The sequence below is a fragment of the Calliphora vicina genome, chromosome 1, assembly GCF_958450345.1.
Source record: "Calliphora vicina chromosome 1, idCalVici1.1, whole genome shotgun sequence".
Lineage (NCBI taxonomy): Eukaryota > Metazoa > Arthropoda > Insecta > Diptera > Calliphoridae > Calliphora > Calliphora vicina.
In genome coordinates, this window is record NC_088780.1 from 54,563,435 (window position 1) to 54,580,951 (window position 17,517).

Sequence of the window (17,517 nt, forward strand, 5' to 3'; positions counted from 1 at the left end):
TTTTTCGTAAATTTTTTTTGTTTGCCTCCGCCATGTTGCTAAAAACATCTGTGTTGCGGGGGCAATTAGGCAGGCCTATTTCTACGCCTCTAGATACCCAAAAAAAAAATTTTGCGTGGCGGAACCTTAGATAACACGCGTCGGGATGAGGCTAAACATGCCTAAGGCCTCAAATCCCTCAATCATTTTTAAAAAGGGAGGGGCTAAACTACGATTGGAGCCACCACTCCATGCCCAAGTCCCAGTGGATTTTAGTATTTAATTTTTAAAAAAGGAAGGGGCTAAATTACGATTGGAGCCACCACTCCAAGCCCAAATCCCAGTGGATTTAACAAATTCATTTAAATGGGGAGGGGCATACGGCCAATGGAGACACTACCTCCTGCCCGAGTCCCAGTGTATGTATAAACTTTATTTGTTTTGTTAATAATGTTAGTAAAATTTGTTTTGATTGTTGGGGTTAGTAAGTTATTGTTAGTTCTGTTGATTTGTTTTTTTTGTACCTGAAAAGAAGAAAATAATATTAATAATAAAAGTCAAATAAACATTAGATATTGGATTGATACTATTTACCCTTAGTCAGCATTAATTTAAGACCTGAAATTAAAAAGAAAACAATATGAAAACAAATTAAATAATACTCACATGTGTCGGCCGTCTGACAATCAATGAATGCAATTATTAGTATATGCATGTATGTGTGTGTCAGAGTCATTGAATAACGTAAGAGTGGCAACGCGAACAAGTTGCGTAGAATTCTAAGAGTTGTATTTCATTCAGGAATGGGAATTTGCAATTGGCGGGAACATTTTAAAATAAGAAAATTAGTATTTGAATGAAACTTACTGAAATTCATGATAGCCTGGTATGATGGGTGGCAAATTTTTAGGAAAGTTTCACAAATAGGCCCACAAATAGAAATTTTGAATTGGCGGTTAAAATATCTGAATACCCGCGAAAATAAAATATTATGTTTGGATAAAATACATAAATAATAAATATAAATGTTGTGATCAAAAAAAAAAAAAACACCAATCACAAGGGTGAATCATGTGAATGGAGGGAAAACATCTAGGTAACTTTGTTTATGTAGTTTTTTTTCAAATAAGTTTTGTTGGTGTAAGAGCAAATAGGCGCCAAGAAAACATATAAAATGTAGGGGAAAAACCGCGAAATAGTAAATAAAGAACGAGTATTTAAGCACTAACAGAACAGATTAGAGATTAATAGTAAACAAAGACTTAAAAGTGTGACACGTTATTTTTGTCAGTGATATCAGATTTCTATTTGGCGATAAGCAAGGAAAAGAAAGGACCCTTTTAAAAAGTGCAGGATTTAAATAAATATTTAAATCCTGATAAATAAATTAATTTTGTGAAAGTGAAATTTGTTATAAAAAAACGTAAGTTAGAGTGCAATTAATTTATGTGTATGATTATGACCAAATATTATAAGTAGTCTTATAATAAAAATTTTATTTCCTACCCTAGCTGGCTATTTTCTTGGAGAGTCACATACAATTAAAAGGGCCTGGATGTATTTGGTCCCAAGCCACACTATAATAAATAGCCAGGTAACAATTTTCACTATCATTTTTGAATATTATAAATTTGTGCCAAGCATTATACGAATGAAAAAAGACGCCAGAAAAGATACTTATTCATCTCTTTAATCCGTAGTGCAGAAAAGTTAACATATTGGTAAATTTATAAATACAAACCAAATTAATTATAAATAAGAAACAGAAATTTTTAACAAATAATAAGTGAAAGAAAAGAAAATTTTATTAAAGAAATTAAGTTGCTTCATTGAAATAAGTAACGAAGATTACATTTGAATAAATAAATAGGAGATGATTCGAATATAAGAATCGTTAAATATAAAATTTAAAAAAAAAAATAATTACAAAAGAATAATAAATTAAAACAATATTAAGTAACAATAATTATTAAGATAAGTTAGTTTAAGTTGTGTGTTTGTGAATAATAATGTGTTAATTTCGAGAGTGTGTAGTTAGATGTATGTGTTTTGTTTAAGTACAGTATTCCCTCGAAATAGCCGAAAAAGAAAAATAATATAGTAAAAGAGAAAATACATATATATACATCTTGTGGAAATTATGAAAATCCAAAGGTAAAAGAAAACAGAATTCTTAAAAAGAGCTTAAGCGAAAAAGAAAAAGATTATTGTTTTACACGCCTGTAGAGTGACAGGAAAAAGTTATAGCCTCAGGGAGCTCCTTTAGGTGATAAAATTCAAAAGTATTTACATTCTCGGTATTAGAGAAATAGTAGCTTGAGCCCTATAAAAGAAAAGAAAGAAATACGATTAATATGAGCATCTATATAAAAAATTAATAACAGATATATATATATTTTTTTTGTTTGTGATTTTTGAAATCATAGAAAAAGTAACGGCTAGTAAAAAGATAATAAAAAAAAAATAAGAATACGATAATTTAATCTATTAAGAAAATAAGTTCAATTTGTAGTAGCAATAGCCAAATTAGTATTAAGTATAAGTTATATTTTTATATTTTGGTTTTCATTATTGTTAATTATAGTTCAATAAAAATATGTTTTGAATAATCTAAATTCATAACTTACCATGTTGGAATAATTTGTTGAAGGTTATGGCAGTGATGAACTGGTAAGTGGAAGAGTTCGGTCGTGTGGATATTGGGTCGTAGATTTAAATGCTCCGGAAGTTTCTACGACAAGGTTGGGAGGGCTGACATCGGGACAAACAGCAGTCTCGAGATTCGTGTGTGGTATCGTTGTGTTTTGTGTAGGTTTTGTAGAATGTACTTCTTTTTGTGTTATAGTTGACAACCTAACGACAGGGTTGGGACCTCCTGAGAGTCGGGAGCTAGTCGGAAAACTCGTTAGGCCCAAGCAGACCGTAACATAAATGGCGCCCAATCAGAATGTAACAACTTGGAATACTTCTCAAATCCATGAGATGGTATCACAAGCTGTATGAGAAACATGTAGTAACAGCAACACATGTAACAATATCCCACTAAAATGAAAAACAATAGCCCAATTAGAAATCCGAGATGCTAAATGTAATTTTTGTAGCCTCTGAAAAGTAAATGAAAACAGAGATGTATAAGAATATCATTTAGTGAGCGAATTTCTAAATAAATACTTACGAAAGAGATTGACAATATCTTGATAGCATTTTTGGTGCTGTTGTTAAATGTATTGTAGCTGTTTCTAAGAAAAAGTGATTTTCAATAGTTTTTTTCCAATATTTTAATGAAATATCGATGGGGATGTTTGGATATTAAATAGCCTCTCTTGTAATACTTATTCAAGGGGAATGTTGTATTTAACTTCATACAGTCCATCGTAATCTCGTTCCGTCATCTTATATTTGTAGAATGATGTACGATGTACCTTCGATGTTGACATTAAAATGTTTTTTTTAGTAGTTTGAATACGTACCACATAACGAATCAATCATTATATTTTTGAAACCGCAGCGACCTCCACGTCCGTTCATCATTGCCAGACTACAAAAGAAAATATTGAAATCTATAATTAACAAAAGTAAACAACAATAGTATATAGTTTATTTATTAAAGTATTTGAATTATAAGTATTATATAAAATATTTTTATTTATTTATTTAGAATTTTTTTTTACGTCTTATTGTTTTAGTAATTATATTAGAGTCTTAGTTATTTACGTATTATAATTGTTTTAAAAGTTTTACATTATTATTTTTTTATTTTATTATTATTTTTATATTTTATTATTATTATTTTATATTTTCATTTTATTTTTTTTATTTTATTAGATTTTGTTTAATTTTTTTTTATATTATTTGATTCTATATTATATATTTTATCAATCTATTTATAATTTTCGTTTAATATTATTATTTCATATTATATTTTATATTCAATTTTATTAGTTTTTACCTAGTGCATCATAACTTTTCTGGTTTTTTATAACATTCCAAAATAACACATAGTGCATTGGTTTTCATATATATTTTTTTGAAACAATCAATTCCTTTTTGTATTCTCACCGAGAGATTATGAATATTGAAACCCGGTCGAAAACGCAAAATAGAAAAAGAAATAGACAGCCAATTTTCGACCTTAACAGATCTATACCCCACGCGTTGCCAAAAGTCAGAAAAAGAGATATTCCAAACAGCAAAATGTCGAATCCTGTAAATACGAATAAGAATCAATTTATAGATTTATCTAACACGATTACCGCTGGAACACATGTCACACCTTTAGATAATATTAGGTCTAGTGTAGCAGGAAATACGATTCCGGAGGAAAATATCGCTCCTGAAGTTAGAGAAATGGTGGCTGATGAGGCAATGATAGTACAAAGGTCACTAGAGGACAAAGTCAGGAAAATGGTACAAGAGGAAATGACAGACATTAGGAAAAGTTTAACTGAATTAACAAAGTCTGTAGTTGATCTTTCAAGAATAACATCACAAAATCAACAATCAATAATAACTCATCAAAATACATCCAATCCGGCGTCGAGTGAAAATTCTTCCGAAGGAAATGGGAGATTAAATACTAGACTAGCATCTGAGAATAGTTCAGAGAATAATACTTTGAACGGTAGAAATTTGGCACTAAATTATCCAAGAATGCATGTGCCTGGTCCAAGTATGCAGAGTGTAGAACAAGTCCGCATACGAGTGGATAAATTGGGGGTAATCTTCGATGGTAACCCGGCTCATTTGAGCATTGATGACTTTGTGTTTCGTCTGGAACACCTGCAGGCTCATTACCAAATACCTTGGACAGAAGTTCTAAGAGATTTTCACCTTTTGGTCTCAGGAACTGCCAGAGAATGGTATTGGCTGTTCATTCGCACTCACGGAGTCATAGATTGGCCTGGGCTGAGGCATGCCCTGATGAGCCAATATCAAACCACACGTTCTAACTTTGAGATTATGAGAGACTTGGTAGAGCGTAAACAGCAAAACGGTGAGACGGTGGACAGTTATTTCCACGCAATTTGCCAAATTAGGTCACGACTGATTCAACCAATACCGGAATATGATTTAATTAAAATAATAAAAAGGAACATTAAAGAGAGCATAGGCAGAATAGTCTATCCAATTTCCGTATCTTCGGTGGAACAGTTGAGGGTGGAATGTAACGAGGCAGAGAGGAATTTTCCTAGGAGAGACGTACGAAGCATTCAAACCACATCTAGACCACTCAGATATGTGAATGAGATTGACTTTGATAACGAGGATACAGAAATGGAAAACCAAATTGCAAGCTATGAAGAAGTTGCTGCTGTCAGTAACTATCCGCAACTTAGGAAGCCACAGTTATTGTGTTGGAATTGCAGACAACCGGGACATGTGTTCATGGAATGCACGGCAGTAGAGAGAACCTTATTTTGCTACAAATGTGGCAAACCGAATGTCATTACACCGAGATGTCCCAATTGTCAATCGGGAAACCAATCCCGGAGCTTGGGAGCGAAGGGAGACCCACGCTCATCGGAAAATGCCTCCCCACAAAAAAATTAGAAGCTAAAAACCCGATATTAGACTCCAATGCCTTAAATCAAAAAGAAAGATCAAATTGCTTGCCAATGATAAGACATTATTTGCCCATAGACTTAAGACAAAAACATTACGATGCAGTCAGATCTCGAATATTTAGTTGTGAAGATTATACGAGAAAAGTTTCTAACCGAATTCGTAAGGTTCGGCAGAAATTTGCAGAACGACGTAAGATGAGGCGACTAATGATTGAATCAGTTAATAGGGCAATAAAAGGGAATACAGATAGTAGGATTTTTGCAGAAGTGTCAATAGAAGGAAAAATAATGAAAGGTTTGTTAGATACTGGTGCCTCAGTTAGCATATTAGGAAAAGGATGCAGGGAACTTATCCATGAATTAGACCTTGATATATTGCCGATATTGTCCAATGTGAAAACTGCCAGTGGACAATATCATCGCATATTAGGAAAAATAAAAGTATCCATTAGGTACAAAGATCAGGAGAATAATATACTTCTGTATCTTTGCCCCGATTTGGAACAATCATTGTATTTAGGCATAGATTTTTGGAAGGTTTTCAAACTGGCACCAGATATAGTTGGAGTAGAGGAAATAGATGCAGATATGATAAGAAAAGATTTCGTGTCTAAGGACAATGAATATAAAATCAAACCACATGAGTTGAGCGTGGAACAAAAGCTGACATTGGAAAAAGTGGTTCATCAATTTGATACATATGAAGAAAAGGGGTTAGGAATGACAAAATTAGAGAAACACTCAATTAAATTAGTTGAAGGTGCTGAGCCGGTGAAGGATCGGTACTATCCTATTTCCCCGGCAGTTCAGGAGATTACATACCAAGAAATAGACACTATGCTGAAACTGAATGTTATAGAATTAAGCGACAGCCCGTGGTCTAATCGCACAACAGTGGTAAGAAAACCAGGGAAAAATCGGTTCTGCCTAGATGCCCGAAAGCTTAACAAGTTGACGGTGAAAGATGCTTACCCTCTTCAAAATATCGATGGGATTTTGAGCAGGATTGACGAAACTCATTTTATTAGTAGCGTCGATTTAAAGTATGCCTTCTGGCAAATAGAGTTAGATGAGAATAGTAAACAATACACAGCATTTACCGTAGCTGGCAGACCTCTCTACCAGTTCAGAGTAATGCCATTCGGCCTTTGCAATGCCGCTCAACGACTCTGCCGGTTAATGGATAAGGTCATTCCGAACCGCTTGAGGGATAATGTCTTCATATATCTCGATGACTTATTGGTTATTTCTAGTACCTTTGAAGAACATGTTGCTTTATTAACTGAAGTAGCTAAATGTCTCAGGGATGCTAATTTGACAATAGGTTTGAAAAAATCACACTTTTGTTTTCAGGAATTGAGATATTTAGGCTTTATCGTAGGAGGTGGATTACTTAAAACTGATCCTGACAAAGTGCAAGCAATACGCGATATAAAGTTGCCTAGGACGGTTAGGGAAGTGAGAAGTTTTCTCGGTACTGCAGGGTGGTATAGGCGATTTATTAGAGATTTTGCCACAATATCTGCGCCCCTAACGGATACTCTGAAAAAATGTAAAAAGTTTCACATGACACCTGAAGCAATTGAGGCTTTCGAGAGATTGAAAAAAGCATTAACATCGGCCCCCGTACTTCGACATGCTGATTTTACTAAACATTTCTACATTCAATGTGACGCATCAGATTATGGAATTGGAGCTGTGTTATATCAATTAAATAACAACAATGAAGAACATCCAATAGCTTTTTATTCTCAAAAGCTAAATCCTTGCCAGAAAAATTATACTGTCACCGAGAAAGAATGTTTGGCGGCAGTAATGGCTGTGAAAAAGTTCAGACCCTATGTCGAAATGATGCCATTTTCGATCATAACGGATCACGCAAGTCTCAAATGGTTAATGACCCTCAAAGATTTGAGTGGAAGACTTGCCAGATGGTCTTTACAACTACAAGCTTTCGACTTCAATATTGAACATAGAAAAGGTTCAGAAAATATTGTAGCTGACATGCTTTCTCGTCTGCCACAACAACATGATTTGGAAGAAGTTCAAACAGAAGATCTATTGGATTTCGAAACTACAGAATTTGAATCCGAAGAATATACAGATTTAATAGATCAAATTACTCAAAATAAACATAAGCTACCGGATCTAAAAGTAGTAGATGGAAAAATCTTTAAACGAACTAGTTGTGATCAAAATGTGGAAGAACAGTACCAATGGAAGTTATGGATACCCCCAAACCTAACACATACAATAATTGAAAAAGCCCACACAACAAATGTTTCAGCTCATGGTGGAACGGCGAAAACAATGGAAAAAGTCAAGAGATACTTTTATTGGCCTAAAATGACTATTCAAATCAAAGAGTTTGTAAAAAATTGTCAAGTGTGCAAAGAGACCAAACCATCAAATATAAACTTAATGCCAGAAATAGGTAAAGAAGTAGTTACCGAAAGGCCTTTTCAGAAATTGTATATTGATTTCTTAGGAAAGTATCCGAGATCCAAAAGTGGCAATAGTTATATATTTATTGTCATGGATCATTTCTCAAAATTCATTTTCTTAAAGGCCATGAGGGAAGCTACCACTACTAACGTCATCAAATTTTTGACACAAGAAATTTTTTATAAGTTTGGCGTGCCCGAAATTATTCATAGCGACAATGGCTCACAATTTGTGGCCAAAGGTTTTCAAGATTTGTTAAACACTTTTGGGATAAGATATATGAAAACGGCAGTTTATTCTCCCCAGTCAAACGCGTCTGAGAGAGTGAATCAGTCAGTTTTAGCAGCAATTAGGGCTTACTTAAATGAAGACCATAGGGACTGGGACTTATATTTATCGGAAATTGAGTGCGCTCTGAGAAATTCAGTTCATTCGGCCACTGGTTGTACACCATTTTTCGCGTTATTCGGTTTCCATATGTTCTCAAATGGTTCTGATTATAGACTTGCTCGAAAATTGATGTCTCTTTCAGATCACGAGATTGCGAATATGGCAAATAATGAAAGACTTGAACTTATCAGGGAAAAGATTAGAGAAAACATGCATGTTGCTTATGAGAAGAGTGCAGCCAGGTATAATAAGAGAGCAAGACATGTAAAGCTGGTACCCGGTCAAGAGGTCTTTAGAAGAAATACTATTCTTAGCGACTTTAGTAAGAATAGAAATGCTAAGTTTTGTAGGAAATTCCTAAAATGCCGTATAGTTAAGCCAATTGGAAATAACATGTATGAGCTCGAAGATTTACAAGGGAAATCTATAGGCATATATCATGTAAAGGACATTAAAATGTAAAAAAGTAAACAGTAAAGTTTTTGTAATCTGTGATAAGATCTATACCAAGTGCAATATTAGGATAATCAACACAAAAAATGTATACAATTTATTATTTTTAGCCTTTATTTTATGTAATGTGTTGTCTTAATATTCCATTTTGTACCTGATATATTTATAGATTTAGAAACTAACTGTGATAACAAAAATATGTGCAATATTAGGATAAGTGACAAATTTTTTTTTAATAACATGACAATATGTATGAAATGCAATCTTAAAATGTTCGTATTGTCCTAACATTTCACAATATTCTTAACATTTAATGAACCTACATTGGCGTAAAAAACTCTCTTTCATAAGATTCTATTATGTTTCCTCTAACGTCAATTCTTCTTAGATTAATTATTAATGACATAGGTGATCAAATAGAAGATATTACTTACTTGATTCATTCATAAGGCTGACCTCGTATATGCCCGTAACTTTCCAATTAATCCATTGTTTTGTTACCTGAAAAAAAAAAGATCAAATTTCACAAAGTAAAATTATTATATATTAAATGTAGGAGAATACTTCCCGTAATATGTTGTAAACATCTTCAAATAACATCTTTAGTCTGGTCACATATTGAAAACAATCTGTAAAAGAAGAGAATTAATAATGATTTTGAATAGTAATCGATTGTAATGAAAATAACCTAAATAATAGGAAAGTAATCTATAAAAAGTTAGGATATTCTAGCTAGATATGACATTTCTTTATATAACTATACATATATAGCGAAAATAACTAGTTACGGTGTATGATCTGATACCACCCATTTGCAATTAATTACATTGGCAACAAAATAACTCACACAAAGTTTTGCGAATGTTCTGCAAATGTCCAAAATGACTATATATGCTGTATACTAATCCACGAATACAATTCAGCACATTTTCAGCCAACTGTGTGCCAAGTTTTACGACTTTTTCTAGTACAGTTCAGCAAATAGGTATATGATATTATATAAATATAATTTGCATGTGAGGTTCCACGTCCACCAATAATAACCCACACATTTTCAGACAAATTACGTAAGATTATATATTTGGACATAACTATTTACTATATGTCAAGTCCACTTGAAATTTCGAACTAAAAAGTAGCACAATTTTCCGTACGGATATAGAAGAATATGCAGTAGAAGTTTCAAGAATATTGGATCAGTGAATTAGGCTCAACAAACAGGCAAAAGGCATAAACGAACAATCAAAATAACAGATATACATTAATATTTATATCTAGAGTAGAAACTAACCTTGAATTGTAGCCCGGCTAAATCCTGGATGAGACACTGGTCAGGGTGTGGGAGTTCCCCACGTAGGTTGTCATACCCGCACACCGTCCCCTCTGACGATCGCCAGCGAGCCCGGAGTTTTGTTGCGGGGGCAATTAGGCAGGCCTATTTCTACGCCTCTAGATACCCAAAAAAAAAATTTTGCGTGGCGGAACCTTAGATAACACGCGTCGGGATGAGGCTAAACATGCCTAAGGCCTCAAATCCCTCAATCATTTTTAAAAAGGGAGGGGCTAAACTACGATTGGAGCCACCACTCCATGCCCAAGTCCCAGTGGATTTTAGTATTTAATTTTTAAAAAAGGAAGGGGCTAAATTACGATTGGAGCCACCACTCCAAGCCCAAATCCCAGTGGATTTAACAAATTCATTTAAATGGGGAGGGGCATACGGCCAATGGAGACACTACCTCCTGCCCGAGTCCCAGTGTATGTATAAACTTTATTTGTTTTGTTAATAATGTTAGTAAAATTTGTTTTGATTGTTGGGGTTAGTAAGTTATTGTTAGTTCTGTTGATTTGTTTTTTTTGTACCTGAAAAGAAGAAAATAATATTAATAATAAAAGTCAAATAAACATTAGATATTGGATTGATACTATTTACCCTTAGTCAGCATTAATTTAAGACCTGAAATTAAAAAGAAAACAATATGAAAACAAATTAAATAATACTCACATGTGTCGGCCGTCTGACAATCAATGAATGCAATTATTAGTATATGCATGTATGTGTGTGTCAGAGTCATTGAATAACGTAAGAGTGGCAACGCGAACAAGTTGCGTAGAATTCTAAGAGTTGTATTTCATTCAGGAATGGGAATTTGCAATTGGCGGGAACATTTTAAAATAAGAAAATTAGTATTTGAATGAAACTTACTGAAATTCATGATAGCCTGGTATGATGGGTGGCAAATTTTTAGGAAAGTTTCACAAATAGGCCCACAAATAGAAATTTTGAATTGGCGGTTAAAATATCTGAATACCCGCGAAAATAAAATATTATGTTTGGATAAAATACATAAATAATAAATATAAATGTTGTGATCAAAAAAAAAAAAAACACCAATCACAAGGGTGAATCATGTGAATGGAGGGAAAACATCTAGGTAACTTTGTTTATGTAGTTTTTTTTCAAATAAGTTTTGTTGGTGTAAGAGCAAATAGGCGCCAAGAAAACATATAAAATGTAGGGGAAAAACCGCGAAATAGTAAATAAAGAACGAGTATTTAAGCACTAACAGAACAGATTAGAGATTAATAGTAAACAAAGACTTAAAAGTGTGACACGTTATTTTTGTCAGTGATATCAGATTTCTATTTGGCGATAAGCAAGGAAAAGAAAGGACCCTTTTAAAAAGTGCAGGATTTAAATAAATATTTAAATCCTGATAAATAAATTAATTTTGTGAAAGTGAAATTTGTTATAAAAAAACGTAAGTTAGAGTGCAATTAATTTATGTGTATGATTATGACCAAATATTATAAGTAGTCTTATAATAAAAATTTTATTTCCTACCCTAGCTGGCTATTTTCTTGGAGAGTCACATACAATTAAAAGGGCCTGGATGTATTTGGTCCCAAGCCACACTATAATAAATAGCCAGGTAACAATTTTCACTATCATTTTTGAATATTATAAATTTGTGCCAAGCATTATACGAATGAAAAAAGACGCCAGAAAAGATACTTATTCATCTCTTTAATCCGTAGTGCAGAAAAGTTAACATATTGGTAAATTTATAAATACAAACCAAATTAATTATAAATAAGAAACAGAAATTTTTAACAAATAATAAGTGAAAGAAAAGAAAATTTTATTAAAGAAATTAAGTTGCTTCATTGAAATAAGTAACGAAGATTACATTTGAATAAATAAATAGGAGATGATTCGAATATAAGAATCGTTAAATATAAAATTTAAAAAAAAAAATAATTACAAAAGAATAATAAATTAAAACAATATTAAGTAACAATAATTATTAAGATAAGTTAGTTTAAGTTGTGTGTTTGTGAATAATAATGTGTTAATTTCGAGAGTGTGTAGTTAGATGTATGTGTTTTGTTTAAGTACAGTATTCCCTCGAAATAGCCGAAAAAGAAAAATAATATAGTAAAAGAGAAAATACATATATATACATCTTGTGGAAATTATGAAAATCCAAAGGTAAAAGAAAACAGAATTCTTAAAAAGAGCTTAAGCGAAAAAGAAAAAGATTATTGTTTTACACGCCTGTAGAGTGACAGGAAAAAGTTATAGCCTCAGGGAGCTCCTTTAGGTGATAAAATTCAAAAGTATTTACATTCTCGGTATTAGAGAAATAGTAGCTTGAGCCCTATAAAAGAAAAGAAAGAAATACGATTAATATGAGCATCTATATAAAAAATTAATAACAGATATATATATATTTTTTTTGTTTGTGATTTTTGAAATCATAGAAAAAGTAACGGCTAGTAAAAAGATAATAAAAAAAAAATAAGAATACGATAATTTAATCTATTAAGAAAATAAGTTCAATTTGTAGTAGCAATAGCCAAATTAGTATTAAGTATAAGTTATATTTTTATATTTTGGTTTTCATTATTGTTAATTATAGTTCAATAAAAATATGTTTTGAATAATCTAAATTCATAACTTACCATGTTGGAATAATTTGTTGAAGGTTATGGCAGTGATGAACTGGTAAGTGGAAGAGTTCGGTCGTGTGGATATTGGGTCGTAGATTTAAATGCTCCGGAAGTTTCTACGACAAGGTTGGGAGGGCTGACATCGGGACAAACAGCAGTCTCGAGATTCGTGTGTGGTATCGTTGTGTTTTGTGTAGGTTTTGTAGAATGTACTTCTTTTTGTGTTATAGTTGACAACCTAACGACAGGGTTGGGACCTCCTGAGAGTCGGGAGCTAGTCGGAAAACTCGTTAGGCCCAAGCAGACCGTAACATCTGATTCGGGTCTATGTTAGTCTATGTATACCACCATCAACAGATTTTGATGGAGTGAATAATTTCTTAAAACTTTATATGCATTTATGTCGAAATTTAAGTTAATATTATTATATCGCACTCGTTCAACAATACTATATTAACTCAAAAACATTTTAAGTATTCAGGAGAGATAAAAAACTGTGATTACATTTCAAGGTAATTTGAAAATGCGAATACATCATAGTAATCAAATTCCATTTGAAAATTATTGCAAAATAAATCTATTTTTTGAGTTAATACCATTTTTCTCAAACTTCTAGATATTTTTTTAATATTTTATCAACAAAAGAGTATCAACTCAAAATACAACCAAATTTAAATAAAAACAATTTAATTATTTTTAACTTGAATAAATGCTGAAATCAAAATAATACCTTTTTGTTGATTAAAGGTAGTCACTACACTATCACGAAAAGGGTCTCAGATGTGGTTCAGATGAAAGGGTAATCGGAATAGGTTGTGAATTTTTAAATACATATGTATGTATTGCTGTACGAGTGCGATATATAAAATTAGTTTTAAGTTTTCTATGTTTATGAAAATCAAAAATACCATCAGATGAATAAAATTACCATTTACTTATTCCGACTTTAGTAATTCGTTATCGCAAACAGGCGTGTTCTTAGGTTAATGAATAAATTAACATCTATTAGTAAAAAAACGTACCCTAACTTCCCTTATTTTGAAAAACGTCACGTTTCTTGGTACATTTGATTTAGGAAATTTAAAGGTTACCGGAGGGTTCTACGGGTACTATTTATATCCGTTTTAACCATCCAAAATTTCGAAAAGTACCAAACACCTGTCTGATAATTTCTGATTTATGTTAGACACATTTAAATTTTTGTTTCTAGGTTGAATTGTTTTGGAGGGTACAGTTACACCCGTTTTATCCCCTTAACGTTCGATAGTTACGTTACTATTTTATATATTGTATTTTGATTATTGCTAATAAAACTATGATGTTTTTATTTAAACCAAAAAAGAAATAAATTGATTTGTGTAGTAAATCAGTAACACGGGTTAAAAGAGCTGAATCCGCGTTACTTTTTTTAGGAAATCCGTACTCATAACGATTATTTAATTCCTTTTAAACTCTGAATTATGCTGCGGAAATTAAGAACTGGTTTTTTACTTATTGCGTTCAATGTCTTTTGAATTTACTTACAAATTAAATGGTTTTTATGTGTCATATCAATCTGGCACAGTATTGTTGATCAGAATATTTGACAGGAAGGGGATTTACATTTTCAGATTTTTTTGGTTTGTAAGTTGACTGGTTCGCCAAAGAAAAAAACAATATACTATATTGCCACAGAACAACTAACTGCCATAAGTAAAGGAAAGTAAAGACTACCCCCATTTTCTCAATATCTGGTTATCGTTTTTCGTAACGATATACTTCCAATTAACATTTTTTTTGTATGAGAACTGTCAGTATATAGTCACGATAAAAAATAACCAGAGATTGAGAAAAAGGAGGTAATGAGGAAAGTAGAGACTAATGACTAATGGCCTTAAAAAGGCCGCGATCGGCAGATATATGTATACTATTACACTTTGCACTTGTATAATTTAATCATTTAAAATCAACGACTTTCTGTTTATCCAAATTCTAAATGTGTTTATAAAATCATAATCATGACTTTAAACATTTGGTCGTTATTATAAAAAAAAGTAATTGACCTATATTCGGTAGTGCCGAATCTTATATACCCTTCACCAAATTATACCTACTCCAAAATACAAATTTTAAATTTTTTTAGGTAAACAAAATTTAATTTTTTCAAATTGTTATTTTAAAATTATTTTTTTTTTAAATGTTAAAAAAATTTTGTGAAATTTTTGTAAAAAAAAAATCGGGTTAAAAAATATTTCCGATTTTGACCCATTGAAGGTCCAACTTACTATGGTCTTATATACGTCGTTGCAAAGGTCTTTAAATAACTATCATTAGATATCCATATTGTCTATATTAATGACTTAGTAATCCAGATATAAGTTAAGGTTGTCCGACTTTTTTCTTCATATCTCAGCCATTTGTGGACCAATTTTGCTCATTTTAAATATGAAACTTCTCGAAAGCATGTCTGACAAAATTATTGAAGATTTGGATACCGAAGATATCTGGGGTCTTCAGATAATTGATTTCATCAGACAGACGGACATGGCTTAATCGACTCCGCTATCTATAAGGATCCAGAATATATATACTTTATAAGGTCGGAAAATTATATTGTGGAAATTACAAACCGAATGACAAATTTATATATACCCTTATCACGAAGGTGAAGGGTATAATAAATAGTAAATTTTAATATTCAATAAACATTTTTTTAGGAAACAACAAGTATTATTTTAATTCACTAAAATCTTAATTCATTCAACCTTGTAATGATTTATTTTTTTTTAATTCAAATCAAATGCAAATTGAATTAAAACATATTTTCTTCATTCTATTTGTTTTCAATCATTTGCAAAATGAATTGAAGAAAATTTGAATTTGTTTACCCAATTTTGAAACTTTTAGTAGATTTTCAGCACGAGTTCTCGTTATTCGATTGGCCCCAAATTTTACATCAGTTAGTCTTAGCTGCTCAAGAACTAAATTAGAATAGTTTAATATGCTAAATTCTTCAATATTTTAAAATTAAAAATCAATTGAATCATTTAAAAATTAAAATAAATATACAGTGGTTGACAAAACAATGGAAACTTTTCCAAATATTCCATATGTAGCCCAAAATTTAAAATATTTTTTTTAAAATAAACATTTTTTTTAGTATTTTACTTGTATAGTTTTATTTATATAAATTAATTGAAAAACAAACAACATAATTAATTATATTCTGAAAAAAGAGAACAAAATTAAAAATATTCACTATTTCGCTACTGACAAAACAATGGAAACTTTTAAACTTCTGCAAGAAAGAAGTGTAAAACGAAAATAATATTTAAAAGAACGATGTAAGAAGCATCCTGTTTACAGTTATTTTATTTTTAAATTCTAGTTTTTCTAAGTTTTCCGCATAATTGCTTTTTTTCAAAGTTAACGAAAATTGCTAATGTTAAGATTTGTGAAGACTTAAAAAATAAAATAATTAACGATTTTAAAGCTGGTTTAAAACAAAAAAGCATCTGTAACAAATATTCAATAAATAAGCAGTTTCAAAAATTATAAAGAAATTTCGTGAGACCGGTTCTGTAAAAACTCAACATTTAGGTGGAAGACCTCGTAAGACTACTCCTAGACAAGATAATTTAATAGCGAGATAGTTCAAGAAATTCCCAAAAATAAATCCTCGAGAGGTTGTTAATTGCCTAAAATTAGAAATAAGTACCCGAACAGTTAGTCGCAGGGCAAATGAGACTGGTCATGGTTGCTATCGTCCTGTGAAAAAACCACTCATTTCTAAAAAGAACCGTTCTGCTCGTCTACAATTTGCCATTGATAATTTAAACTGGTCGATACAGAAATGGAATACTGTCCTCTTTTCCGACGAATCCAAATACAATTTAAGAGGCAGTGATGGGAGAACATTTGTAAGATGACCAAAGGGAAAAATATTAGATCCAAAGTACACAAATAAGACTTGGCGGTGGCAATATTATGGTATGGGGATGTTTTTCAGGGCAAGGTATGAGCCCAATTAATATTATAAAAGATACCATGGCAGGTATAAGATACAGAACCATATTAAACGATGTTATGTATCCATACGCTGATGAAAATATGCCCCTTGTTTGAGATTCCAACGCGACAACGACCCGAAACACACCTCTAGGGTTGTAACCGAGTGGTTACAATCCAACGAGGTACGAGTTTTGAAGTGGCCTTCCCAATCGCCAGATCTCAATCCCATAGAAAATCTATGGGAAATTGTAAATCGTAAATTAAGGACCCAAAATTACACCAGGAAGGAAGATTTATCGGAGGCGGTTATAAGGGAATGGCAAAATATTTCAAAGAACATATTTGTTAAACTAATACCTAAGTTTCCACTGTTTTGTCAATGCCGTAATAAAGAAATCTTTTAAGTTTGTTTTCTCATTTTTAGAATTAATTATGTCCTTTGTTTTTTGTTAAATTAAGTTAATAAAAATATACAAATAAAATACAACAAAAATGTTAAAATTTTTTAAAAAATTATTTCAGATTTTAGGCCACTAATGAAATATTTGGAAAAGTTTCCATTGTTTTGTCAACCACTGTATATATATAAATATGTATTAATTGAATAATATTTGTATAATTTAAGTATTGAAAGAATTCTGGATTAGGTTCCTTCGATGTTCTGAATTATGTACATAGGCACATGTATAGTACAGAGAAATGAGGATCTTTCCAATTAAGATTTCATTAGTTTTTCTGTTAA

At 31.6% G+C, this 17,517-nt stretch overlaps 1 long non-coding RNA gene across 1 annotated transcript; it reads right to left on the reverse strand.

The window, feature by feature from the left end:
* Positions 1-1,951: 1,951 nt before the first annotated feature.
* LOC135949128 (uncharacterized) lies at positions 1,952-3,506 on the reverse strand. The gene is made up of 3 exons (XR_010575850.1): positions 3,155-3,506; positions 2,607-3,083; positions 1,952-2,302 (listed from the first exon to the last, which is right to left on the reverse strand). It is a non-coding gene; the product is annotated as an uncharacterized LOC135949128 (long non-coding RNA).
* Positions 3,507-17,517: the final 14,011 nt, after the last annotated feature.